General features: G+C 39.3%; 1 protein-coding gene across 1 annotated transcript in view; it reads right to left on the bottom strand.

The window, feature by feature from the left end:
- IL16 (interleukin 16) overlaps positions 1-27,683 on the bottom strand; it is a 180,611-nt gene that overhangs the window by 135,371 nt on the left and 17,557 nt on the right. The window contains exon 2 of the mRNA XM_089676405.1: positions 2,964-3,037. The gene's annotated coding sequence lies outside the window, so the exon portion shown is untranslated. The remainder of the gene's footprint in view (positions 1-2,963; positions 3,038-27,683) is intronic.

Genomic DNA, 27,683 nt, shown 5'->3' with positions numbered 1-27,683 from the left:
AAACAGACCTGCGTCGGTAAGATCGTACATGCACCTCATTTCAGTGTTGGCACCTTGAGACTGAGTCCAGGCCTATAGTTTGTTAGGGTCTGTGTTTGTGTCAGTCCACAAGTGTCGTTACTGATTATTGGAAGGACTCCACAACTTAAAGTGACATTTCACATTGGAGAGCTGATAAAATCCTACAAACTCAAGCCAGACTGGCGTTTTGTTCAGAAGGAATTCTCAGGCACGTGCTACAGGACCAGTTATGGGAGAGGGAATACTGTAGATTTGTGTAAGATTGTAAGCTGTTGTGCTGCACCGCAGGCTAGCCCATACCATACACCCATACACTGATTCCTGCTCTTTTAGGGTAATAACAGGTAAGGTATGGCAGCTTAGTTGTGCCCGCCAGTAGGTAAATTACTTCACTTTCTACCTTCATCCATCAGAAGGCGCCTGCTGTGCAGCACAAGGGTCTCAGCCTTTGGGCTGGGTGGATGTAAATTTATTGTATGTTCCCAGCATTTGTGGTTGTGTTTATTTTCCTACTTCTAAGTAAAATACTGTTGTGGCAAAAGCTGGTGTTGGGGTTGCTTTCCTCATTCGTGACTTCACTATATCCTGGGGAGCCCACCCGGTACACGGCTTACAGAAGTTTGACCTGAACCACATGATTTTCTCTACCATGATGCTGCAGCACCCCTGACGATCTTAGGCAGCAACCTGGTTGAGAACAGCTGGCTTATAGAGACACTATTACTTTGACAGTTAGCAATTGGTTTGTATTACACAGCAATGTGAAACTGCAATTGCAGATAAACTCCCCCATCCATCCATGTCTCCATGTTTTATTGTGATGAGATATCACTTTGAAAAACGCCCCTTAACATCTCTGGCTGTGGCCATCTTGAGTAAGGGCAGGTGATTCATGTAGCATTTACTTCCTGGACTCCATCTGCCTTTAGCTCAGGCATGCATGCAGAGGGTGTGTTTAGCACAGTTCACAGTATTTTTTTATTGTTATTTACTTCATTCATATGAGGCTCAGAACTGTGAACTTTAACCGCTTCCTGACCGCCCTATAGATATACTGCTACAGGGCGGCACAGGTGTGCAAACTTCAGTACAACCAGCCTGCCTATAGACGGATCGAATTTCAGCCAGTCCCTGCTGAACCGGCCGAGATTCAATTCATCTATCACCAGCTTAAATGTAATTTGGTTAAGGTTTAGGTCTATTATAAACACAGACCTACATATGAATCATAAAAAAATAGTCATAATTTAGAAAAATTACATTTGGATATCACAACACTACTATCAAAAGTGTAACTGAAAAGTTCTCATTTAAAATCCCCCCCCAAAAAAACGTATAAGTAACAGGTTGTTTCTAGACACCACACGTGAATGATGGTGGAACCCTCCTCCACCTGCATATTAATGTCTTTAGAACAAAAAGGCTTATATACAAAAAAAATCTTAAATTCTTATGACAACTGGAAGAATAGTGGTGCAAACTCACATAAAGCATACATACAAAAAAAGCAAACTCACATAAACCATACATACAAATAAACCAAACTCACATAAACCATACATACAAATAAAGCAAACTCACATAAACCATACATACAAATAAAGCAAACTCACATAAAGCATACATACAAATAAAGCAAACTCACATAAACCATACATACAAATAAAGCAAACTCACATAAAGCATACATACAAAAAAATATTTTAAATCCTTATGACAACTGGAAGAATAGTGGTGCAAACTCACATAAACCATAAATATGAGTCCCAGACTGAAATTTTACAATAAACAAATGGTAAATGTAAAGAAAAATAGCAATTTTGAATGGTGATGGAAACCCCTGTGGTTAAATGATCCCAATTCCACAATAAACAAAAATAGTGAACATAAATAAAAGTGATAGTTGTGAATGATGGTGAAAACCCCTTTGGTTAAATTATCAAGCCACGTGTACAGACTTGTTTGCAATTTGCACTTGTCTTTACATGTAACTTGATAATTTAACCAAAGGGGTTTCCACCATCATTCAAATTTGCTGTTTTTATTTACATTTACCATTTGTTTATTGTGAAATTTTAGTCTGGGATTCATAATTATGGTTTATATGAGTTTGCACTTGAAAGTTTCCACCACTTGCATTTAAAATAGTTTAGAAAAAGCAATTGCTATTACAATCCTTTGAAGCTTTTCCATATATGCTAAAAATGTCACTTGTAAGCAGGAGCTTCCAATGGGTTAAAGTGGCTGTAAAGCCTTAAGGTTTTTTGTCTTGATGCATTCAAAACTACAGGAGGAGGCAGAGACAAGACCAGTCACTCTGCACAAGAAGAGAGAGCAGCAGTGAGCAGTCTTTATTACAGGAAGCTCCTGCACAGAGGGAAAGTTTCACAATGGATTACTGCACAAGTGTAGAAGACATGCTCAAAGCACACCAAGGTTCAAGTAAGCATACACATGATCCTTGTATTTATTATTATTATTATTATTATTATACAGGATTTATATAGCGCCAACAGTTTGCTCAGCGCTTTACAATATAACGGGAGACAATACAGTAACGATACAGTTCAATACAAGAGGGATAGGAGAGCCCTGCTCCTCGGAGCTTACAATCTATTTACACTCTATTTTAAAAAATTAACTTTAAAACCTGGATGGTTCTTACTGCTTATTTATACCTCTCATGCACAATAATACAAATAGAACCTTAATTTATTTTTATGAATTATTGCTTGGCTAGATTAGAGCTGTGTCTAAGTTTCACTGAAATACCGCAAAACAGAAGTGAATCACATGCAATATTTAGGCAAAGTGTGTCCAGACACCTAAAAATCGCATGTGATCTGCTCCGATGAATGGAGCCCTTAAAAACATATCATTCAGTTTTTTTCCCTATGCTTGTTCTGTATATTCTTTAAATCAGCAAGGAACTATGAACTCACCTTTTGATCATAACTGCAAAGTAATCATATCTGTGAAGTCTTTGATACCCATTGGCTGTTTCAGCTTCATTTGCCTGAAAAAAATGATAATGGTCTTGTGACAATTTTATATAATTTTTTATTATTCTCTACAAGATCGTAAACTGGTTGTTCTATCATATTTGCATTAGTTGAATAAAATCTAAAATTTACAAAACAAACATTTAGCCCTGGTTCTTACTAATGCGAATTAACCGTTCAAATTGCATGACAAATCACATCCAATGATCGGCAATGGAATCATTCTAATCGGTGTGACTCTGACTTTTTCGGAGTTGACCTGATTAGAAACGTAGCTCCTACTACTTTTGCCGATTTGAGGTGCAACTTGCGTAGACATCTGTGCATGAAGTCACACAGATGTCTATAAAGTCGCACACAAAGTCGCACTTCCATCCGACTTTGATGTGCAATTTCAAGTGATTTCAAAGTCGGATCCAATATGAACCAGAGCTTAATGTGAGGTACTTTCATGCAACTGTTTTTACAGAACATGCTGGTCTGATTATTATGGAATCCCAGCTCCGTTATGTGACTTTTTCACTACCTCTGTCTAATTAAATATCTCTTCAGGGCTGAGTTGTTAGGGTTCTTTCTCTCCTGATCCATTCAATGAAAAATATGGACCACACATTCACTGCAGGTGAATCAATCACTGTAATTTAAAGCACATGCACCAGGAAGATACACTTGTCGTAAATGGTGAACGTGACTTTCGCTGCTTTATAAATACAGCCTAAAGCAGCACCTGATCACAAGTTTGTCAGAATTTTTGAAAATCTGGATTCTGGTTAGCCAAGGCCAAAGGAGACACTGGTTCTGTTTTGATGATTACTTCTTAACTGACAACAGAACAATGATTAGGCTATGTGCAGAAGAATACAAGAAAGAAGAAATTCAAAAGACTTCAGAATCTAACTGACCCAACAAAAACACCACTCTCACAAATAAGGTGAAGGAATCAAGCTTTCTTACATTTTAAAATGTCAGCTCAAATTAGCATGCACTTTGTTTCATCTATTTTCTTTAGCATGAGCTAGACCAGTAAAAAGGATAGCATACAAATATTATATATATACACTATATTGCCAAAAGTATTGGGACAACCCTCCAAATCATTGGATTCTGGTGTTCCAATCACTTCCATTGCCACAGGTGTATAAAAAAGGTGTATAAAAATAGGGCACCTAGGCATGCAGACTGCTTCTACAAACGTTTGTGAAAGAATGGGTCGCTCTCAGGAGCTCAGTGAATTCAAGCATAGTACCACGGTACTATAGGTACTACAGTGAATTCAAGCATAGTACCACGGTACTCACCGCACACTTCACTCATTTGGGCAGTCACGGGGCCAAAACCAGAGTGTGGAGCCACAGTGTGGCGGTGGAGGCAGCAGCAATGGGAGGCCATACAGCACCCTATGACAAAAATGTGCAATAAGTCCATCTGTGACATTTCCCGGCTGCTAAATATTCCATGATCAGCTGTTAGTGATATTATAACAACGTGGAAGCAACTGGGAACAACAGCAACTCAGCCACCAAGTGGTAGGTCTCGTAAAATGACAGAGTGGGGTCAGCGCATGCTGAAGCGCACAGTGTGCAGAAGTCGCCAACTATCTGCAGAGTCAATAGCTAAAGACCTCCAAACTTCATGTGGCCTTCAGATTAGCACAACAGTGTGTAGAGAGTTTCATGGAATGGGTTTCCATGGCCCAGCAGCTGCATCCAAACCTTACATCACCAAGTACGATGCAAAGCGTCAGATGCAGTGGTGTAAAGCATTCCACCACTGGACTCTAGAGTGGTGGAGATGTGTTCTCTGGAGTGACCAATCACACTTCTCTTTCTGGCAATCCGATGGACATGTCTGGGTTTGGCTGTTGCCAGAAGAACGGTACTTGCCTGGCTGCACTGTACCAAGTGTAAAGTTGACGGAGGGGGGATTTTGGTGTGGGGTTGTTTTTCAGGGGTTGAGCTTGGCCCCTTAGTTCCAGTGAAGGGAACTCTTAAGGCATCAGAATGCCAAGACATTTTGGACAATTTCATTTTGGGGATGGCCCCTTCCTGTTCCAACATGACTGCACACCAGTGCACAAAGCAAGGTCCATAAAGACATGGATGAGCGAGTTTGGGGTGGAGGAACTTGACTGGCCTGTACAGAGTCCTGACCTCAACCCGATAGAACACTTTGAGATGAATTAGAGCGAAGACTGTGAGCCAGGCCTTCAAGTCCGACATCAGTGCCTGACATCACAAATGCACTTCTGGAAGAATGGTCAAACATTCCCATAGACACACTCCTAAACCTTGTGGATAGCCTTTCTAGAAAAGTTGAAGCTGTTATAGCTGCAAAGGGTGGGCCAACTCAATATTGAACCCTATGGACCAAGACTGGGATGCCTTTAAAGTTGATGTGCATGGAAAGGCAGGCGTCCCAATACTTTTTGCAGTATAGTGTATCAGTGATGCCCATTATTTTCAAGGCTGAAACCACAAATCAACTGAGAAATGTTATGGCATCCCATGTATGTTGTGATTGCATTTAATTTGTCACCAAGGTTTTGATTCATAGTCAATACATTATTAAAAGCCTTATATTTAATTTACTGGAAACATCAAAGTAAAAATAATTTAAAAAATATACCCTAGCGATCACTGTTGATTTAATGGGAAAGTTGAACTTGGCAGTAGAACATAATGTTTTCAGTTCTAGTCTGATGCATACACAAAACTGTATGCTATTCCTTCAAGCTCTCCAATTTACATACGCAATAAGATCAAATGCTCAAACTCTTGACTTTTCTTGCTCTCCAAAATATCCCTCTTTTTCCTCTCTAAACCTCCCACATTCTAAAATCTCCATTTATTCTCCTCCTTGGACACCTCAAAAATGGATAAGTGACAATGCTGGTCCAAAGAGTCCTTGCCTCCCATGCCTTATAGTCAAACAGAATGATGTTACTGGGAAAATAGTTCCTGAAGGCTGATTAATTAAAAGGCCTCTTGTAGATAGTACTGATGTTTGAGCATCTGCCTTTTTTTAAACGCAATTTCAGACGCTTGTTTTGTGCATATTTATGTGAGTATTTGGGCACATATGCATTGTCGTGCATTTGCATGCACAATATAGTCTTAGGGAAAATTCATTAATGTTTATGCACATATGCGCATATTCGCATGCATTTGCGCATATTTGAATGCATGTGCGTGCATCTGGCCTAAACTACTGACCAAAAATGCAGATTTTACTTTTTTTAATTTTTTGTTTTACTGAGGAATATGCGGTACTTATTTATGCACCTGTGTGCAAAGGCACACTGTAAATAATGGGCTAAATTTTTCCTCAATAGAAAAAACACTGTACTAAGCTTTTTCAAGCTGCAGTGTGCAAGAGACCAAAGACTCTTCACTCAAAGGTGTGTTGAATTAAAACGTAATTCATTGTGGGAATATTAGGTAACCAAAGTACCATTAAAGTGTTACTAAACCCAGTACCCGGCATTCACTATATCCGGTCTCCCACAGTACACACAACATGGAAATGCAATTATTATGGTAAATATAAACAGCTAAATACCTTTTCTCATCAGCAGATAAAGCAGTCTTGTGACTTCTATCAGTGTCCAGCTGAGCACATGTTAAAGCTTGTAGGAGGAGTTTTCATTCTGCTCTAGGAGGATGCAGAACCCCTGACCTCTGTAACTCTGTATGGACAGTGCTGATTGGCCCTGTGATAATCACATGCACTTTCCCAAGAAAATAAAAACACTCTAGCAATACACACCAAACTGAGCAGAGTGACTTCATACGATTTGTCTTATTAGGAGATAAGAGCGGGACACTGAAAGAAGGGGAGGATCAGAGAAGTCAGGATCAAAGAGCCTTTTTAAACAATGTAGAGAATTAACCCCTTAGGTTCCAAGGAGAGTATAACAAGCACGCTTTACTGCATATACAGACTGACTGGTATGGGTTTAGTAACACTTTAAGTAATAATAAGCAACTTTACTTATCCAATTATAAGAAAATCAAATTCTTGTTTGCTTTGAATACCCAATAATATGCAGATGGATTTCAGATGCCTAATATAGGATAAATAAATCGAACATTCCCACAATTTTGTGAGTGAACCTCTTTAATAAATGAGCCTTCATGCCTGCACCTTGCTTTCCTGTACCCTCCCAAACCCACCCAATGGTAACATGCAGTGATGGGAAACACTTTGCTCATGATTGCAATCCTGGCACACAAAACTACATTTTTCGTCCCTCATTTTTCTTTGCAACAAATGTGTTGTGCAACCTGAATAATAATTGTACATTGCCCAATGGATTACATTATTAAGCTCCACTGGTCATCATTATATTTAAGTATTTTAAGGGTATCGTTGACTATGATTAATGAGGTTTTCCGGTGTTTTAACAAACTGTTCTTGGGGTTGGGAGTTTGCACCGTAGCAAATAATTTGTTCTTAGCATGTACTGGATTTTATTGGCAGCCCAGTTATAAATACAGTGTTTGTTGAAAAGATGGACCAGTAAAAGCTTTTATGAGCCTTTTTTTCTTCTACATTCTGACTACTCCAGAGTCACATAACATCTGAAAATTGTTTTTGTTTGCCAACAACTGAAATAAAGAATATTTTAAAAAGTTGATGCAAACTGATCAAATACTTAAAAATGGCACGCTGCTGCGCTTGTTAAATTGCACAATGAGTTTCTTAGTTAATTGGTAAAATAATAATAACTGTAGGGTCTTGTAAACGGAACATGCATTTTACTTTTAAATCTGGGAATACAAATCAGAAGTTCCATAATATACATTTGTGCTTGGCACTGACCTAAGAATGAAAACAATCCAAGTCAATTCTCCATCCATATTATGCCATACTGACATCCAGAAAGTTCTGCTAATAACAGACCTAATCAAGAGGGTTTTGGTTAAATTGGACCTCCATGCTCAACATGAGGCACCCCTGGAACAACATATCGGGGGCTATAATCCCCCACATGCTAACAGTCTAAAGTATTCCAGCATGCAAATACCTTGGCATGGATAGATTTCCCACCCACACCAATGTAAATAACAGAGAGACTGATGAATGTGAGGGAGGGTAGAAGTGGGGGCTAAAGTTGAAAACTGTGCAAACGTTTGTCCATTTGCTAATAATTGTACTCTGCTGGCCATACACTACTAGATTTTTTTTGTTCAGCCAGCCTTGAGGAACAAAAAAAAAAATTTAACAGATTCGGCCATCCATGCTATATACTGATGGCTATGTGAACAAAATTAGTGCAGCACAATTAAATAAATAAATACAAGTAAGAATAAGTATATATATGTATACATAAATATATACACCAGTAAAATCTTAGAATTTTTTTTTTTGAAATGCGAACAGTGTTTGGCTGGCTTCAGTGTTTGACGTCAGATTTCGTATATGCCAATTTAAGCATGTTGGAAGATTGCTCCCTAGGGGGCACAAGTCTCACTGCCATCTAATAAAGTAGCACTCTAACTCGCACTTCTGTGCAGGCATTAAGACCTTCAGGCCACGCACACACACTTACAGAAGGACTTTATGGTTGTGGAAGTAGAAGGTGAAGAAGTAGCAGCCAGCCAGCAGTGGAAGTGGTGACAGTGGCGGGTGATGGGAACCCTGGTGGTGAGGGAACAAGTATACTTCATGTTCCCCACCTAGTGGATTGGTCTTTGTCTTGGAGCTGGCTGTGGTACAGAATTCACCTACCGATCTAGCCTGGGGTGCATCTTGCATCTTAAGTACTCTTCCTCAGTAAATGACACCAATATTTACAAAAGTCTCTTTTACATGTAGACATCCAAGTTCACAGTTGTACATCCATTTCAGAATAAATACATCATCTTCTTCACATACTGTACATTTGATTACATACGTCTTAATTGCTGTGATATTTGCTTGTCCTGCTTTTTAGTTACATTGTCCCTCGTGGTGAATACAGTAAATAGAGAATTAGTAGTCCATAGCAACAAAAGTACATAACACGTGATCTTCCTAAAGAACAGGTCCCATTGGAAGGAGCTGAGGCCTAAAGAAAAGCATGACATAGGATCTTACTGCTTCTCACACCAGACTCCCCTCCATGAAGTTGGGCATTTGTGTCCTTCACAAGGGTAAGTCGGTAAGTCACAACCCCTGCAGCATCAGCCAAAACCTTAAAGTGACCGTACTACAAACCCAGAACTTATAGTAAGCACCTGCCTACAAGCAAGCTACAGGTGTAAGAAAATCAAGTAGATATCAATAATTTATTAGTGGTAGATAAAAACTTTAAATTAACGTTTTACATCTACTTGAGTCTACTTTTAGGAGTAGTGTAGTTTAGTTTAAATAGCCATAAAATTGTCATACATTGAAGAGAATTCTTTGTGTCCACTTTAATAGACATGGAGTCAAGGGAGGTCCTGGTTTTAGCTAGAAACCCTTTCACTAGAAGGCCTGGCCTTACTGTTTTTCTGGTATGACACCTTCAGATTGCAATCCTTGAGTTTTCCCCATGTGGTAATGACTGACAGTCAGAGAAGTAAACTGAATGCAAAACATAGGAACGCTAAAGTCAGGTCACAGAGTTTGGCAAATTCAAATCACCAGCAGAAAGTCAAGAGAGGCAGCAAACAGAACATAGGAATGAGAAATCAGGCTAACGTCACAACTAGAGTAACAGACTGGATTACTGATAGTATACATATGGTCATATGTACAGGTCAGGATATACAGATCCAGCCATACAGGTCATCCTGCACAAATATGGATATAAAAGCCAGAATACATGGAGGCTCACACAATCCAATTATTATTATTATTATTATTATTATACAGGATTTACAGGGGTTGGACAAAAAAATTTAAACACTAAATTTTTTGCAGATGTGAAAGTGATGACATGTTTTGCAGAGAAAGTGGAAGTGATGTACCATTAATTTGCTTCCGCTGTGAGATGAGACACCTAGCTAACAGGTGGGAAGCCTCAATTTTATCATTTACTGCACGTGCTGCTAGCAATACGGAGTCATGTCAGAGCTTACTGAGCTTCAAAGAGGGCAAATTGTTGGTGCCCGCTTAGCTGGTGCCTCTGTGACTGAAGTTGCCAATTTCTTTGCTGCATCACGAGGTACCCACAAATTGTGTCCTCTTTATTAGGTACACCTTGCTAGTACCAGGTTGGACCCCCTTTTGCCTTCAGAACTGCCTTAGTTCTTCATGGCATAGATTCATCAAGTTATTTAAAGCATTCCTCAGAGATTTTGATTCATTTTGACATGTGTTACTGTTGCCTTGCTATCATCTTGATCCAGTCTGCCCATTCTTTTCTGACAATTGACATCAACAAGGCATTTTCATCCACACAACTGCCGCTTACTGGAAATTTTCTCTTTTTCGAATCACTCTCTGTAAACCCTAGAGTTTATTACCCTAGAGTGATTTACAACTCTTAAGGCTAGATCCAACTACACACCTCCCATACCCCGGGGTACACAAATACAACTGTTTGTAAAATTAGTGGAACAAGAATTTAACATCTTTAAGTACCAAAATACATGGAGATAAAAGACAGAAGTTCTACAATCTCACTTATTCCAAATGGAAGGCAGTACAGGACCTAAAAAGTAATCAAGAGCTGATTCTAAAACCTGCAGATAAGGGTGGTAATAATAGTATTGATGAACAGGAATTTTTACCTTAAGATGTGTTATGATATCCTGAGTAAAGGGGATAATTATGAGGTCCTAGTTGGAGACCCTACGCAGGAATATCTAACTACTTTAAAACGCATCTTAGAAGATGCCAAATCAATGAACATGTTATCAAAAGATGAATTGGAGTTCATCATGAATTACCACCCTACTTTGGTGACTTTTTATGCCCTACCAAAATACATAAACATCAGACACAACCACCTGGAAGACCAATAGTCTCGGGCAATCAAAATCTTACATAAAATGGTAGTAAATATATAGACTTTTTTTTGCGTCCTTATGTACATGAATTATTCTCATATATTGAAGATACCCAGGACTTTATAAATAGGTTGGAGGGTATAGTCCTGACAGAGGATGTGTGGCTGGCAAGCTTAGAAGTAGAGGCTCTGTATAGTAATATAGAACACTGTTTAGGATTACAAGCTGAGATCGAAGAATGCTCCTGTCGGCTTCTAATCACGTGCTGTCAGTGTACTGGCGTCCCAGGTGGTGTCATCACGGCAAGTGAAGGGCGGAAGGCAGTGTCCGATGTCGGCTTCAGCTGGGAGCGTATGCAGGGTTACCAAGATGACATGTTTTGCGCAGTTGCACTTTGTCAAGTCTCTGGTAAACCCTGGCCATTATATAGAAGACCATTAGAGGGAAGCCTGGCTGAGTGTAATTAGCAGGGGACGGGGTGTCAATCAGAGCGGATGGCTCATCCTGAAGCAATGCTAAATACAAATTTAAAAGTACAAATTGCAAGTTACAGAAAGTGATACCAACTAATGGAGTGATATGTATAAGAACACTATTGGAAGACATGATATACTTTTATTGTTAGCTGAATTAATGCAATAATAAAACAATAAAATAATAAAAGGAAAACTTTCTGGGAGAACTCTAAGGTAAAAATTTCATCGCTGGTACATGGAAGCTACATCTATGTCAAAAAATGCGTTTATAGTGAGGTAATTTTGAGTATATAGACGAAGAAGGGAGAGGGGGAAAAGGTTGGCATATGAAGGTAAAAGTGACTGCATAAAAGGTACTGCCAAAAGAAATATAGTAAAATCAATATGGGTATCAAATTAGGTAGCTCAAATATTCATAATCAAGTTAACGCAATAGATGTGTGGTAACATACATTCATAATTGAGTGAACGCAATATATATACGTGGTAACAGTAAAAGTTAAAAGACAAGTGTTAAAAGAAAACAATAATGTATATAAAAGAAATATCAGTAAATAATGGTTGAGCGAAAAAAACAGGAGGATCCTAATGCCGGGGACTATTGGTCATACTTGTTAGATAATACTATGGATTTCAAGATCATCACTGAGACCATTGGCATGTCAGACATAATTTTTTCTTGCATTGGTACATGTCTGTTAAGGGAATGAGTATGGTAGATCTTGTGCAAGTATCTGGTCTGTTTTTGTTTTACTGGGGGCCACTTTGCTTTTTATGTTTCTAGCTCTGCGATAGCTGATTTTGGGGTTTTGGGCAAGAGAAGTTTGCATAAAAGGATCTTCAAGGAGTATTGTCCAATGTTTATGTAGGATTTCTTCCATCTTTTTATATTGAGCATGGTACTGAGTAGTGAAACGGATGGGTTGTCTGGATGTAGTCTTTGTCAGATCACGAAAATGACAGGGAGGTTTATCTGAATAGTGCTGGAATGCTTCTTGTATGAGGGGAGCAGGGTATCCCTTATCCAAGAATTTTTTGGTGATGGCTTGGTCATGGGTAAGTTAGTCTTCTGTCCTAGTACAATTATTTTGAAGTCTACAGTACTGCCTTTTAGGGATATTCTTGATCAACCTGGAATGGTGGTAGCTCCAATAATGTATGTATGAGTTACTATCCGTTGGTTTAACATAATTTTAGCGAGAATCTTCTCATGGTCATGGCTCAATTCCAGATCTAGAATGGCTAGATTATTGGGATCTTGGACATGGGTAAAGGACAATCCTAGGTGGTTATTATTGCAATGTTGTACAAAAAGATCCACAGAGTCGGATAACCCATCCCATATAATCACAATATTGTCGATGTATCGGTGGAATATGGATTTTTGTTTGTGATATATAGATGTTCCTAGTAACCCATAATCAAATTTGATTACCTGGGGGCAACATTAGCCCCCATGGTGGTGCCATCAAATTCAAAATAATTATGTTAAAGACAGAAACGTGTGGCTTCAAGTATAAATTGAACTTATTTTGGAATCATGAGAGGAACTTTTAGCAAGGAAGTGCTATATGGCCCAAAGGCCTACCTCATGGGGGATGGATGTATATAAAGATGTAATATCTAATGAAACCTATAAGTACGAGGCTTTTTTATGTATATGGGGGCAGCATATCTATAAGATGTATGCCAGCTCGAATATAAGAGGGTAAGTTCTGGTCTAATGGTTGTAAAAAGCTATCAAAATAGACCGAGAAGCCACTAGTGAAACTTTTCATGGCTGCAACTATAGGATGGCCCGGTGGGTTGTGTAGATCTTTGTGAATGTTCAGAATTTTATAAAAATAAATGTGCCAGTGCATGTGCTAGTGCATTGACTAAGCCTTGAGGCTTAATTGAAAAAAATTGCCCGATCTCTGCCAAAAGACCTAGTCCATGAGGTGTTGTGCAGAAAAAAGCAAAGGTGTTTTGGCTTAGTGCAGTTTCACACAGTGGAATCTCAAACCCACAGTGTTACTCCAGAAGCCTCAGAATTCCACTCTCAGGGGGGTGGGGCGCTTGACACCACCAGCTCTCTGTCTTCCCAGCCCCTGGCCAGACCAATTAGTACTACTCAAATCAGTAAACAATGGGCCCCTCACAATCCTCCACCAGGGAAATACACCTGGTCTCCACTGCCCTGGGTCTCTCCAGTTTCTGCTCCCAAAGGAAGATTCCTCAGGGCCCCCATCATACAAGCAGGGATACTATACAACCAACTATCCCAGATAGAAGGCTAATGGTGGAGCATCCCTACTGGACACTGATAAGAACAGATACACTTGATCTCAGCCAAAAGGCTAAAAATGCCATGTGCTCTTTATACCACAATTGCCCTTTCTCTTAAAAAACTTGAAAATCCAACAGTATATTGCCTTATCCATTGGTCCCATGTTCATTATAGGAGTAAGCAGGAAGATAAATGATTTGGGAATGTTCCATGCTTTTCAGTGCTCTGATTAAATTTTTCAGTGGTGCAAGAAGTAGGGCTGTTACATAGGGCAGATTGGAATGTCTCTTTCATGGACTGGCTTGCAATACTTGGAACACGTTGTCACATAATACTTCATCTGCATATCCATTAGCCCTGGAGAGTACCTGGGTAGGCAGCCTTGGTCTCTACTTCATCCTCTTGACTGCAGCAAAGAAGCAAAATCACAAAAGTGGCAAGATGCCAGGACTAACTATGACAAAAGACCCTTACAAAATTCCAGAGCGGTCCTTTATAGTTTTTTTCCCTAATTGCAACAACCCAAGCAGATATGGCAGGTGAGACAAAATAGTTATTTTATATATTATAAACTATGTTTTATACTATAAACACAAGGAGCTTTCCAGGTGAAAGCCTTCACCAAGAAAGCTCCTTGGTGAAAACAGTAGATACACCATACCCATACATAAAATATTCATCCAGTTAAAAGACTCTGGGGTTTTTGCAAAGCATGCTCTGCATTGTTTATATTCAGGATGTGACTTTGTGATGGAACAAGAATTTGGGGGCCTATAACCAGAGACTATCTCTGAATGAATTATTGCAGTATTTTGCAGTATTTACAGTACAGACAAGGTGCAGAGCTGCTTGGAAGACTGAACAGTCAAAATCCAGAACAGCATAATGTAGCCTAGTTAATAATGGAAATTAATGTGTAAATGTTCATAAATATAAATGTGTGAATGCTCAAAGAGTTGACCAAAAGTTTAAAATCCTAGACCCAGTAATAAAAATATAGCGTCCTATAGAATGTCTCAAGTAAATTTGCACAGCGGTAATGTGCATTTATTAACCAACCAACCAACAATAAGCTTGCATTAAACTAGTTTTGCCAATAAAGCAATTTACAATTTGGTTCTTATTTCATTCCTTCTGGCCTGTTAAATATAAGTTTGAAAGTGCTTTGTTGTATCCAGTGCCAGGATAGGATCATCCAGTGCCCAGGACTAAAATACAGAACTGCATGACCTTCTTCTGCTGATAATGTATGTCTTACATGGGTGTACCTGCCCTGCTTTCTCTAATATGTCCATTCTGTGTCCCTCTCCCATTCCCCTAATGCCCATAGTTGGCATGGAGGGTGCACTGTACATACATAATCATTTTCTTGCTTTCTAGCAGTTAGGGGTGGGTGGATGGTATCTCATGCACTGTCTGTTTTTCATGTTGACTGAGGTGAGGAAGCCAGGAGTGGGCATGATGGAGCACGGTGTGTAAGCAGTAGCCTTTAGAGCAAACTGAAAGCCAGAGCCAGGTAGAATGGAGGCCACAGTTTACTAGCAGCCCACCATCAATCTTAAGCAGGTATGCACTGAGGTGCTCACCAAGCAGCCCCCCTACCTTGGGTAAAAATTCTGCACCCAGGGATGCTGCCCCTCTCCCTTGTCCGGGCCCTGTTTATATCTGTGCTATAAGTGCAAATATAACTTTTGATCCCGTCAGAAATTCAGTAAGCTCATCTTACTGTAATGAGCTGAAAATACTGCACTAAAACCCTCAAAGTTATCAGCCCTGCCTGAGTTTTCTGTGCGGGCTATCTATGTTATGGAGATCATGAGAGGTCAAGGTGTTCTGAAGTCTTACCACACTTTCTATGCTAGGGTGACAACACTACCCCACCATAGATACAGTATGGTAAGTGAGCCCAGTCACCCTAGGACAGGAAATTAATTACTTGCAGGGTAGCAAGCTGAAACTAAAGAAAAAACACTTGAAAAACAAAAACTAATGCACAACCATCATACCAGCACCGCCACCACATCTAAGGACTGGTAAACTGCAATATATTCTATGATCATTCCTGGGTCAAGATACCCTTAAAACAAGCCTAAAAATAAAATTGCCACATGATATGTTTTAGGAACCCATGGTATTTAACATAGATAAATTGAATAAATGCAGGAATGTCATGGCTTCTCATGTACCAAAGCCATTAGGATTAGAATTCATTGCAGCGACATGTCTGCTTTCTTTCTTCATTTTCTAACATAAGGAACTAGAGATAAATGAGATATTCCTGGATACAGTTCCTGGATTAATCGGAAAACTCCAACAATTTTCCCTGCAAAACAAAATAAAACTGACCTTGTCAAGAGGCACTATTCTGAATGTTCCTTAATCTCTCAAAGGCTGTCATATGGCCCAAACGCACATGGTCTGATGATTAACAAAGAAAGGCCTTTGTATAAGAAGGCAGGCATTCTAAATATGACTTGTGGAGACCACAGGCTGTGGGAGGCTGAATGAAGTCCCTTGTGTAGTAGGCTGCAGTGTGCAGGGCAGGACATTTCAATACCGCACTTCATAACTCACAAATAAAAGTTTTGTTTAATAAGATGTTTATCTAAAATGAGCCTACAATAACTGTGGGTCTATGCTAATCAGCTTTAAAGGACCAGCAGCAAAGTGGCTGTTTTAAAACCATAATTTATTATTAGATTGTAAATTCATGGGTATCTGGATACTCCTACATCTATCTTGATCCAGTAGGCGAACAGGTTGGTTTCACCATCGTTGGTAAAGAGGTCTTATGGAGCTAAATTATCTTAACTACTGACAGATCAAGAAAATATAGGGCATGATTCCCCTGTGACCATCCAAAAATTTCTCACCTAACCAATAGGAAGTGTAGATCCACTCCCTTGAGAGCCGCTATTTTTGCCCCCCTCTGTTTTCCGGCACAGCCAAGCAATACACATTTTCACATTTTCCAACTTGTATCCAGACACAAAAAACAGTCCATGGGCTTGTTTTTTTGTATTTATTAGGGATTTTAACTTGAATAGGGAAAAGGGCAACTTCCTTCTCTGGCACATTGCAATAAGAGATACTTGACTGTAATCCCTCCAGAACAGCAACAGTCTTTAGCAAAGTAATCCCCACCTAGGAGTCGGGTTTCCCCCCTGAGTGGATTTTCAGCAAAGTGTCAACTTGTAGGAGCTCTTGAGCCCCTTAGTAAAAAAAATACCAGCCCAGCTGGCCATTATATCTTATCTCAAGGCAAGGGATTGGGTAAGCAATAAACTGTCCCATAAAGCCTTGCCAAAAGCTTGCATCCAGCAGGCTTCTTCCTTATAGGCCTTGGGGTGTAGAAGTACTCACACTGTCCTTGTCCTGCAGCTATGGATAGAACTGCGTTCAGGCCTTCTGCTGGTCTGGTTGTTTTCCAGACTATGCAGGCTGCCCTCTTCCCAGTGGACTGCAGGGCAATGGAGCTCCCTCTTTCAGCTTTCCTTCTCCCTCCAACCTCCAGCATGGAGGAAGAACCCCCCTTCTCCAGGGCTCCCTCCCAGGCTACACAGCAGCACCTCAACCATCCATTTTCCACCTGACTCCCCTTGCTGGCCAGGCTCTCTCATATTTATGGGCCAGTTTGCCACACTGCTAGGCTACCTACATAGGATTGGTCAGACTCCCATGAATATGCAGATCAGCTCCTCCTTGCCTCAACTGACTGACTTCTAGAAGCTTCACCAAGCTTCTAGAGCAGTGGGAGGTACCAGAGGACTGACCTGTAGAACCCTCCAGCCTACCCTGAAATACATTCTCTAACTATACCCAGGCTCCTAGCAAGCCTCTAACTACACTAAAACAACTGTGTACATTAAACGGTGCTACAGAAGTAATGTAACATTAGTGTTTATTTGTTATAGTGGAACTATGTGCAAAAGCAAAAATGACATATGATATAGTTTGTCGATGGCACTAAAGTGGTCCTGAACTCAATAAGTGAAGATTTGCTATGCTATATGGAACACCTAGAAATGTTAATTGTGTCCAAGCAGTACCCTGAAAAATCTACCTTTGCCTTGAATTCTTCCTAAATATCAGCATAGCAGTATACTTCCTAGCTTGTGAGTGTGCCTAGGCAAAGTTTCAGCCCCAGAGCTTTATATCTGCAGTGTAAGATCCCTGTACCTCTAACTGCTAAAATAAAAAAAATAAAACACACCAGGATTCCCAAAACTCAGGGTCAGAAAATACCAAATAAAGATAGTGACCCAATTATAAATAATGCTGACTCACATAGATCCCTGGGATATTGGACATATTGGGGTTTATTTACTAAAGCTGGAGAGTGCAAAATCAGACTCACTTCTGCATAGAAACCAATCAGCTTCCAGGTTTCATTGCCAAAGCTTCATTGAACAAGCTGAGGTTAGAAGCTGATTGGTTTCTATGCAGAAGGGAGTCTGATTTTGGACTCTCCAGCTTTAGTAAATAAACCCCATTATGTCATATATTGCCATTTTTCTTGCCATCATCTAACCACTCTTGAAATATTATAGAGAAGTATTCTACATAACTCTGCATTACAAGCCTATTATCACGGCACGTTTGGGGCTGGCAACAGGAATCTAACCCAGCAGTGGCTAATAGCTTTCCCTATATTGGGAGGATCTTCACCTGTTAACACACAGGATTCCACTCCACTGACCTCAGCAACTATCCCTGCATGGGCTACAGGTCGGTTGATGACTATTAGCTGTTACAGGTTTGACACAAGCTTTCCACTTTACCATATGTGCATTTTTTCTGGACTTTTACTGAACTGGGTCTTCACCTGACGACCCCTTGTGCTTCAAGTATCCAAGGCATCTATATATTATGCATGCTATGGGCTCCACCAAGCTATTATGCCATCTGTATGATACATGTCTACATGATAATCATTGACTGTCTAAATGACCTTTGGGATATTGGGCATATTATGTCATATATTGCCATTTCCCTTCTATTATTTAACCACTCTTGCAATATTGAGGAGATGTATTCTACATAATTTTGCACTATAAGCCTAACCGCATATTTTTGATGAGAGAGCTGTAATACTTTCATACTTTACTTGATACCTGAGGAATGACTTTCAGCTCTTTACCCTGATACTAGGGATTATACTAATTATTTTTGATGGTTGCATCAAGGATCATGTTTATTCAGATTGATTATTATGCACTTCTCGTGTATGTTTATATGGTTATGTGATTTATACATGAATCCTGTCCTTGGTACTCACCATACCTTCTTGAGCTATCTATATCATCACCTGCTTGTCATCTTCACTGTCTTGTTCAAATTTTGAGACTATACTATTCATCACAGGTCTACTATTCATTACAACTTTATGGGACTTTTTGCATGTCTAGTGCTGTCCAGGTTGATCTTGCCATTCTGCTTTTGACTTCCTTTTCCCCTGGGTGGTGGTGAGGTAATTTCTTGTGTAATTTTTTGTATATTTTGGCTTACCATGCCATATATGTCTGTGATATTTGTACCTTTTTTTACAACAAATTAAATTATTTTTGTCTACTATTTGGTTTTCAAGGCTGCAGTTTGTCCTCATTTGGACCCACTTTTTGGCCTCTGGGTCCTTTACCCTCTGGTCTGTCTTCTTTATTTTCCTACCTCTAACTGCTAGTCTGAAGAGATTTGGAGTGAAAGTTGGTGATGTCACTACTGTGCTGCTCATTTTTCTCCTTTCTGGAGGTGCTGACAAGAGGAAACAAAGCCTGGCCTCTACCAAGATGGCCACCACACACACAGACACACTGCAGAACATGGCATGGTAAATCAGTAATGGTCAAAATATCTGCCTACATTTCTGGACACAACATACAGAGGTCCTCTCTATCACAGCAGTTTATGTTTTTCGTAGTCCCTCTACAACATAGTTTTAGTACCTGTTGATCCTGCCAATATATTTGATTAGAACACTTCCTGTAATAGGGTGACATCACTGTTCTTTCTGCAATGAAATCACTGCATGGTTGTCATCCTGTTTTAGTACAACTACAACTGTACAACTGACTTGTAGTTTTAGATGAACTTTAGGCACATGACAAACAATTTAAAGTACAACTCCCGCTAACACGTTGTTAAAGCATTTACAAGAGCACCAATTTTTTTTTCCTTTGGAATAAAGGTTTATAACACATAAATAAAAGCTGAACATTGCATCTGTTCCAACTGCCAGTTTGTTATTTAACCCCTTGACGCCGACGTAACACAAATATGCGGCCTCACGGACCTGGGCTTTTTTCCGTGGGGCCGCATATTTGCGTACCTGTCTTTGTGCTGGGAGCGCGCCGCTCGGCGCGCTCCCAGCACCAAGACCGCGGTGTTACTGAGAGCCCCGGGTCCCGTTCTAACGATCGGGACCCGGGACTCCCGATTCCGGGTCACGTGATCGCTGTGATAGCCTCTGATTGGCTATCACAGTGATCAATCACTGTGCAGCCCAGCCCCCTTGTTTTCTCTCTCTCTATGAATGGAGAAGAGAGATACATTGTATCTCTCGAACTCCTGACACAGAGAGAGAAAAAAAAGTTTGTAAAAAAAAAAAAAAAGATAAATAAATATTAAAAAATAAAAGAAAAAATAAAGAAAAATACCTAGATCAAGGTTTGATCTAGTTCAGTACCAGGGTTAGTGTTTGGGTCAAAGTCAGGGTCAAATGTCAGGGTCAAAGGTCAGGGTCAAAGGTCAGGGTCAAGGGCAAAGGTCAGGGTCAAAGGTCAGGATTTTAAAAAAAAATTGGTATCAGTGTCAGTTAGTGTTAATGTCAATGTCAGTGACAGTGTGTTTTATATAAAAAAAAAAAGACAAAAACAAAATGCGCACTGTTGTTTCTGGACTGTACTACGGGTACAAACAACAAATAACATACACATATATGGTATCGCTGCGATCGTCAAGAACTGGAGAATGTATTTTGAGTTGTTCTTTGGTGGTAGGTTATGGTCGTAACAAGAAACACACAGTTAAATTTAAAAAAATGATTTTTTTTACTATTTTGGCCCAGTTTTCCTTTAATAATAAAAAAAAATTAGGAGCTATCCATGACCATTTACCACCAAATGAAAGCCCAATTTGTCCTGAAAAAAACAAGGTATAATCCACCTGGATGTACAAAGTAGTTGTGACGATATGTACGGTTTTACTAACACGTCAAGGTTGCAGAATTGTGCTTAGGCATTTAGATTTGTTTTACCCTTAGGCGTGAAGGGGTTAAATGTAAAAAAATTAAAATATAAAAAAAAGTTAATATACTGAATACTAGCATTGCAGGTAATAAAATATAGCTAAAGGTAAAACTTTTTTTTAGTTTTGGATGGAGTCGAGAGGGATTAGATTTTTATTGCTGTCTGTGTCCCTGTTCAGGAAATTCACCCTCTTTATTAGTCCTTTTTACCATTATTCCCATCATTTTCACTTTTGATTACGGGACAGGAAGTGAAGGTAAATCTCCCCAATTGGACACAGATGGCAAAAGAAATAAAATCTGACAGGGATTATAACTCATCCTTTCTCTATCCAAAATGAAAAAAATTGACTATAGTTCCACTATACTACCAGAATAACATATTTTCGCATACTTCCAGGGGGGCTAAATTTCTAGAGAAAGTGAATTAAAAAGAGGTCAAAGGACTTTTTTAGCAATAAAATGTGAGAACAGCAGTATTCGACTTTGGAAATGATCCAGTGGATTCCTAGTGGGTTAAATTTTAAACAATTTATTAATTTCTATAAACTGAGACTGAGCAGACATTATATACTCTAATTTTATACAAGTCTTTAAGATAATTTCTATGATGTAGGCTAGAGAGCCAATGTCAGGGTTTGGATCTGAACCCAGGAACTCAGTCCTGCTGCCAAATGTAACTTTTCTACCATTCATTATCAACCTTTGGCTTGTTCCTCAACTACGCTTCTGCTTGATCGCAAACTGACCTTTGGCTTGTTTACTGACTATGCTCCTGTTTGATCCTTACCTTACATAGTTACATAGTTAGTCTGGCTGAAAAAAGACAAAAGTCCATCCAGTTCAACCATAGAACAAAAACAAAAAGTTATAATCCTATACCCACAGTTGATCCAGAGGAAGGCAAAAAAACCTCAGCAAAGCATGATCCAATTTCCACCCACTGGGAAAAGAATTCCTTCCTGATCCCCTGAGAGGCAATCGGATATTCCCTGGATCAACTTTACCTATAAATGTTAGTATCCAGTTATATTCTGTTTATCTAGGAAAGAATCCAGGACTTTTTTGAAGCAATCCACTGAGCTGGCCAGAACCAACTCTTGAGGGAGTCTATTCCACATGTTCACAGCTCTCACTGTGAAGAAACCTTTCCTTGTTTGGAGATTAAATCTCTTTTCCTCCAGACGTAAAGAGTGCCCCCTTGTCCTCTGTGTTGACCTCAAATGAATAGCTCTACACCGAGTTCACTATATGAACCACTGATGTATTTATATATGTTGATCATATCCCCCCTTAATCTCCTCTTCTCAAGAGAGAATAAATTCAGTTCCTCTAATCTTTCCTCATAGCTGAGCTCCTCCATGCCTCTTATCAGTTTAGTTGGCCTTCTCTGTACTTTTTCAAGTTCCCCAATGTTCTTTTTGTGAATTGGTGCCCAAAACTGAACTGCATATTCCAGATGAGGTTTTACTAATGATTTGTACCGGGGTAATATGATATCTCTTTCTCTCTAGAGTCTATACCTCTTTTAATACAAGAGAGGATTTTGCTCGCTTTAGAAACCGCAGCTTGGCATTGCATGCCATTATTAAGCTTGGGATCTACCAGAACCCCCAGATCCTTCTCCTGCATTGATTCCCCCAGTTGTACCCCCCCCCCAGTATGTATGATGCATGCATATTCTTAGCCCCCAAGTGCATAACCTTACATTTATCAACATTAAACCTCATTTGCCACATAGTTGCCCAATTACATAGTGCATTGAGGTCGGCTTGTAAATTGAAGACATCCTGTAAGGACGTTATTCCACTGCACAGCTTGGTGTCATCTGCAAAAACTGAAATAGGATTTTCAATCTCAGACCCTATATCATTTATTAATGTATTAAAAAGTAAGGGTCCCAACACTGAACCCTGGGGTACACCACTGACAACCCTAGACCATTCAGAGTATGAATCATTAACCACTACTCTCTGAATACAATCTTTTAGCCAGTTTTCTATCCATTTACATATGGATTTTTCCAAGCCTGTAGACTTTACCTTACACATTAGCCATGTGTGGGGAACTGTGTCAAATGCTTTTGCAAAATCCAAGTATACCACATCCACCGCCACCCCACTGTCCAAGTATACCACATCCACCGCCACCCCTCTGTCCAAGGTTTTGCTCACCCCCTCATAAAAAGAAATCAGATTTGTTTGAAAACTTCTGTCTTTCATGAATCCATGCTGTCCGTTGCTTAAAATATTTTTTTCCAGCGAGAACTCATCTATGTGGTCTTTTATTAAACTCTCCAGTATCTTCCCAACTATAGAAGTTAAACTAACAGGTCTGTGATTACTTGGTAAAGATTTTGACCCCTTTTTAAATATAGGCACCACATTGGCCTTACGCCAATCCAGTGGTACTATGCCAGTCATTAAAGAGTCCATAAAAATTAGAAACAATGGCTTTGAAATGGAAGAGCTCAATTCTTTAAGGACCCGGGGTGAATGCCATCCGATCCAGGTGCTATATTCACCTTTATTCTGTCTAAATATTTTTGGATCATATCAATTGTGAGCCAATGTGGATCATCTGGAGCTGTATCAATACCATGCCCATTATGGACAAGAGCTCCCCCATGCTCCTTTGCATACACAGAGCTGAAGAAGGTATTTAATAAATTTGCCTTCTCTTTATCCCCAGTCACCCACTCTAGATTATTTTGTAAAGGGCCTACATGCTCGGACCGGACCTTTTTACTATTAATATATTTGAAGAATTGTTTGGGGTTGGTCCTGCTATTTTTTGCAATCTGTCATTCGTTTTCAATTTTTGCGGCCTTTATTTCCTTTTTGCATATTCTGTTATATTCTTTGTATATACCTGGTTGATGCCCCTGGAAGCTGGAAACCTCTGTAGTAGACACCACTACTGAGCGGCTGCCCTGCTGCATTCTAAACACAGGATGTTGGTTGCCCAGCACAAGTGCCATTCAGAGAATGCTTTGTATCTTCTGAATGAATGCAAAGCTTTTTCTGATTTGAAGAGGTGGAGGGGCAACACAGTGATGTCATGCTCTAACAGAGTGCAGTAGAGCTGCCATTCTGAACTGATGCATAGATGATTATATGTACTCGGTGAATAGGTGCAATCCAACACTTATATTATACACTGCAAATGTCAGCACACCTGCTTCAAAGACATACTAGCATGCCTAGAGAAATTTCCAAATTGTTTAGGTTTCATACACAGACATAACTGGCACTCAGTACTCAGTTTACACACTTCATGAGCTCCCACTCCCTTTCCTACTTCATAGCAAGTTAAACGACTGCTCTTTGTTACTTAGTTTAAGACCTTTCCAGCAACAAAGATGCCTGCCACCAGAGAGACTCTTTGAAAATTGCCTCTTCTACCTATGATTATAATAGGTAGAGCTTTCAATCAATATTAACCTGGCGGAATTCCCGAGTGTAGCTCGGGGTGAAATTTCAGTACCAAAAGCGATAACCCCGAGCTACACTCGGGCTTACCATGCGGTGTTGCTCAGGGATTCCCTGCAGCACTTACCTTGTCCTTCGCTCCCGCGATGTCCCTCCTGCAGCGTCCCCGGCCATCTCCTCTGGCCGATGCCGGCATCCAGATTCCGTGTTCCGGTCCCTGTGACGTCGGGTCGTACGGGGGGCCGGAACCGGTGGCAAATTTAAAAATTTTAAAAACTGTCATTTTTTAATAAACGAATATAACATAGCAAAACATTGCTGTTTCAAAGCATTTCACATACATTTTGTCCCTAGTGCTTTGTCCTGTGCCCTGCCTGCATTTTGACTGTTCTTTCTGCCTGAAAACTGAGAAATGTCAATGGCGTCCAAAAAGCGCCCCTTTAGGTCAAAAGCGGTTTTAGACCAGCTAGAGAACAGCGATAGTAAATCAGAACCACTTGCAGAATTGAGTGATAATGATTCGTGAGGGAAATTCCTCATCAGACACTGAAAACGATTTTGCAACTTTGCTCAGCAATGTGCGAACTTGGCGCTATATTTCAAATTTCAGTGTTTTTGGTTTGATTATATTATTGAATTAAATTTATTATTATTATATTATTATTTTTTATGATTATTTATTACATTATAATTTATGATTTTGTGTTTCAAGTTTTATCCTACCCGGGATGTTTACTAGACTCTTGTTCGGACAGATTTCAGTGAGTTATTCCTAAAAATTACAGGCCTACATTAAAAAAACTACATATTTCCATGCAAAATAATGGTACCGCTTTCAGTACCAAAAGTCTGAAATAATCATACCGCCAGGGAGGTAAAACCCAAAAACAAAAATATAATACATTGCAGCTTTCCAATTCTTAAATGTAGTGGGCTTGACTAACAAATTAAATCTGAACTCAGATTAATGCTTTTAGGGTAGTTATAGCAATGTTTTATTTTTCCTGAATCAAAGTGGTATTAAACACAAAACCCAAAATGTATTATATTGCAGCTTACCAATCCCTAGATGTGGTAGCTGCATCGGTTTTCTTTTTTTAGGCTTTTTTTTCCTTCTGTTTTCACCTGGTGATCTGGCCAGTAATTCACCTCCTGTATTAGTGAGACACCAGTCTGGAGGAATGAGCCAGAACACAACAGACAGCAGCATTGTCAGTCTGGGGGAAATGGGAGTGTTAAATGTATTAGCAGATTTGAGTACAATAACAAATTGAAGTCAAACTCCAGCTTACACTTTATAGTCTGTTACAGCAAACATATTTTCCTTTTGAGATAAAGGTTTTACACGACTAAATAAAAGCTGATCACTTCAAGCACCCTGCAAATGGTAAATGGCTAGTCTCGACTATGTAAACTGATACATTCTGCTGGAGAACTTTAACTTCTAAAAAAAAACAGCAGACTTGCTGGCTGAATGAAAGATGAAAATAGAAGAAAGAAAGCCTAAAAAGGAAACGAATACAGCCATCACAATGCAGTATAATACATGTTTGCTTTTGGGTTTATTGCTACTTTAAGGTTTTACGTAAATGAATAAAAGCTGATCATTGTAATAACTCTGTCAGTGTTAAATTATTTGTCTCAACCTTCTAACTGCTACTTTTGCTGGACAGCTTGGTGTACTAGCGGGAGTTGAAAAATAACAGTTACTGGCCCCAGATCACCCAGTGAAAATGAAGGAAAATAACAAAACTAATGCAGGCACAGAATTGGTAAGCTGCAATATACTACTTTGGGGGGGGGGGGGTAGTACTGATTTAAGCTCTATGCAGGCAAAGTTAATGATGCATTGATAGCAGAAATAACAGGTGAAATCAAATACAATAAAAAAAAATAATAATAAAGGCTACTGCTATAGTGTTAATTGTATTACAACTGAGTTTAGTTTTCTTGACCATGCAATAATATAACTTTTTATTATTGAATTCCTTATCCTTTAGTTGGTGTATGTTTGTTTTAATTACTCTAGTTTGCCCTTTATCTGTTGTAGCACAGTAAGCCACTGAAGGAATTGCCATTTTGACTTCAACATATTTGCCTGAATAATGCTAGGTATGTACAGAATGACTAATAATATACTTTAATTTACAATTCAGTTGCCTCTATAAATGTTAATTTGTAAAATGTTATTGATCTGTCATCACTTGTTCTGTTATACAAACTGATTGTCTCATTCTTAGTTGTCATGTATGTGGGAATTCTCTGTGAATGAGTTCTTTGTCACTGAATTGGAATTGTATTCTGCCTTTTAGCAGTATGTAAGTTGTAACGAGGTATGGCCATTTTTTTTTATCTGTTTGTATGCATTTATTGGACTTATGTCATTTAATCATTGCATTATCTAAGTTTTTGATAAAAATAGCACATGCATTCAAATATTCAGAATACAATACCAGTGGAGCTGATTAAGACCAAATCTGTTTTGGCGTACAGGGAGAGATCCTGGCACAGACAGTTTTTCTGAAAATGTATTGTGTGCATTCTAAGGCCCTATTCACACCTGAGCGTTATGTAGCGCAAAGCTTGAAGCTCAAAAAATCAATATTACTGTATGGAGTTGGTTCACATCTCCACTCCATGTTGCCTGAAGCAGAATGCCTGAAGCTCAAAAAAGTTTTGGAGCTAATTTTGTAACTCCATTCAGGCAGATTGATGTGTTTTTGGCGCGTTTTCATTCCCATAGAAATATATGAAAACATGTAAATTGGGCATTTGTATGCGCTTTCTCATGTTTTGTAATGCGGTCAAAAGCATTTTTCTCGCATGGCAAAACATAGCAAAAATTGATGTCACAGATGAAATTTTTCTCTACTGGCTAATCCAAAAATGCCAGAACTCAAAAAGTCTGAAAATGCCTGAACAAATCTCACACAAACGTCTGCAAAAGTACATAACATGCACAACAAAACGTGAAAAAATGCACAAAAATGCTTCTCTCAAATGTGAATGGAGCCTAAAAGTGGTGCAAATTCAAGTACAAGTTGTGGACAGGTACATGAATTTGGTGAAATCTGCACCAGTTTCAGAACATAACATTTTGGAAAAATCTGTCTGCACCAGTCTAAGAATTTCAGGGATTGACTTGTAAAAGGACTTGAACAGCAGTGATTTACAACAGTCTCATGTACATAGTTAGTCTGGCTGAAAAAAGACAAAAGTCCATTTAGTTCAACCATTAAAAAAAAAAAGTTATAATCCTATACCCACAGTTGATCCAGAGGAAGGCAAAAAAACTCAGCAAAGCATGATCCAATTTACTCCT

The sequence above is a fragment of the Staurois parvus genome, unplaced genomic scaffold (genome assembly GCF_062004578.1).
Source record: "Staurois parvus isolate SC_StPar_1 unplaced genomic scaffold, SC_StPar_1.0 ptg000168l, whole genome shotgun sequence".
NCBI lineage: Eukaryota > Metazoa > Chordata > Amphibia > Anura > Ranidae > Staurois > Staurois parvus.
This window is presented reverse-complemented; position numbering and strand designations above follow the sequence as displayed.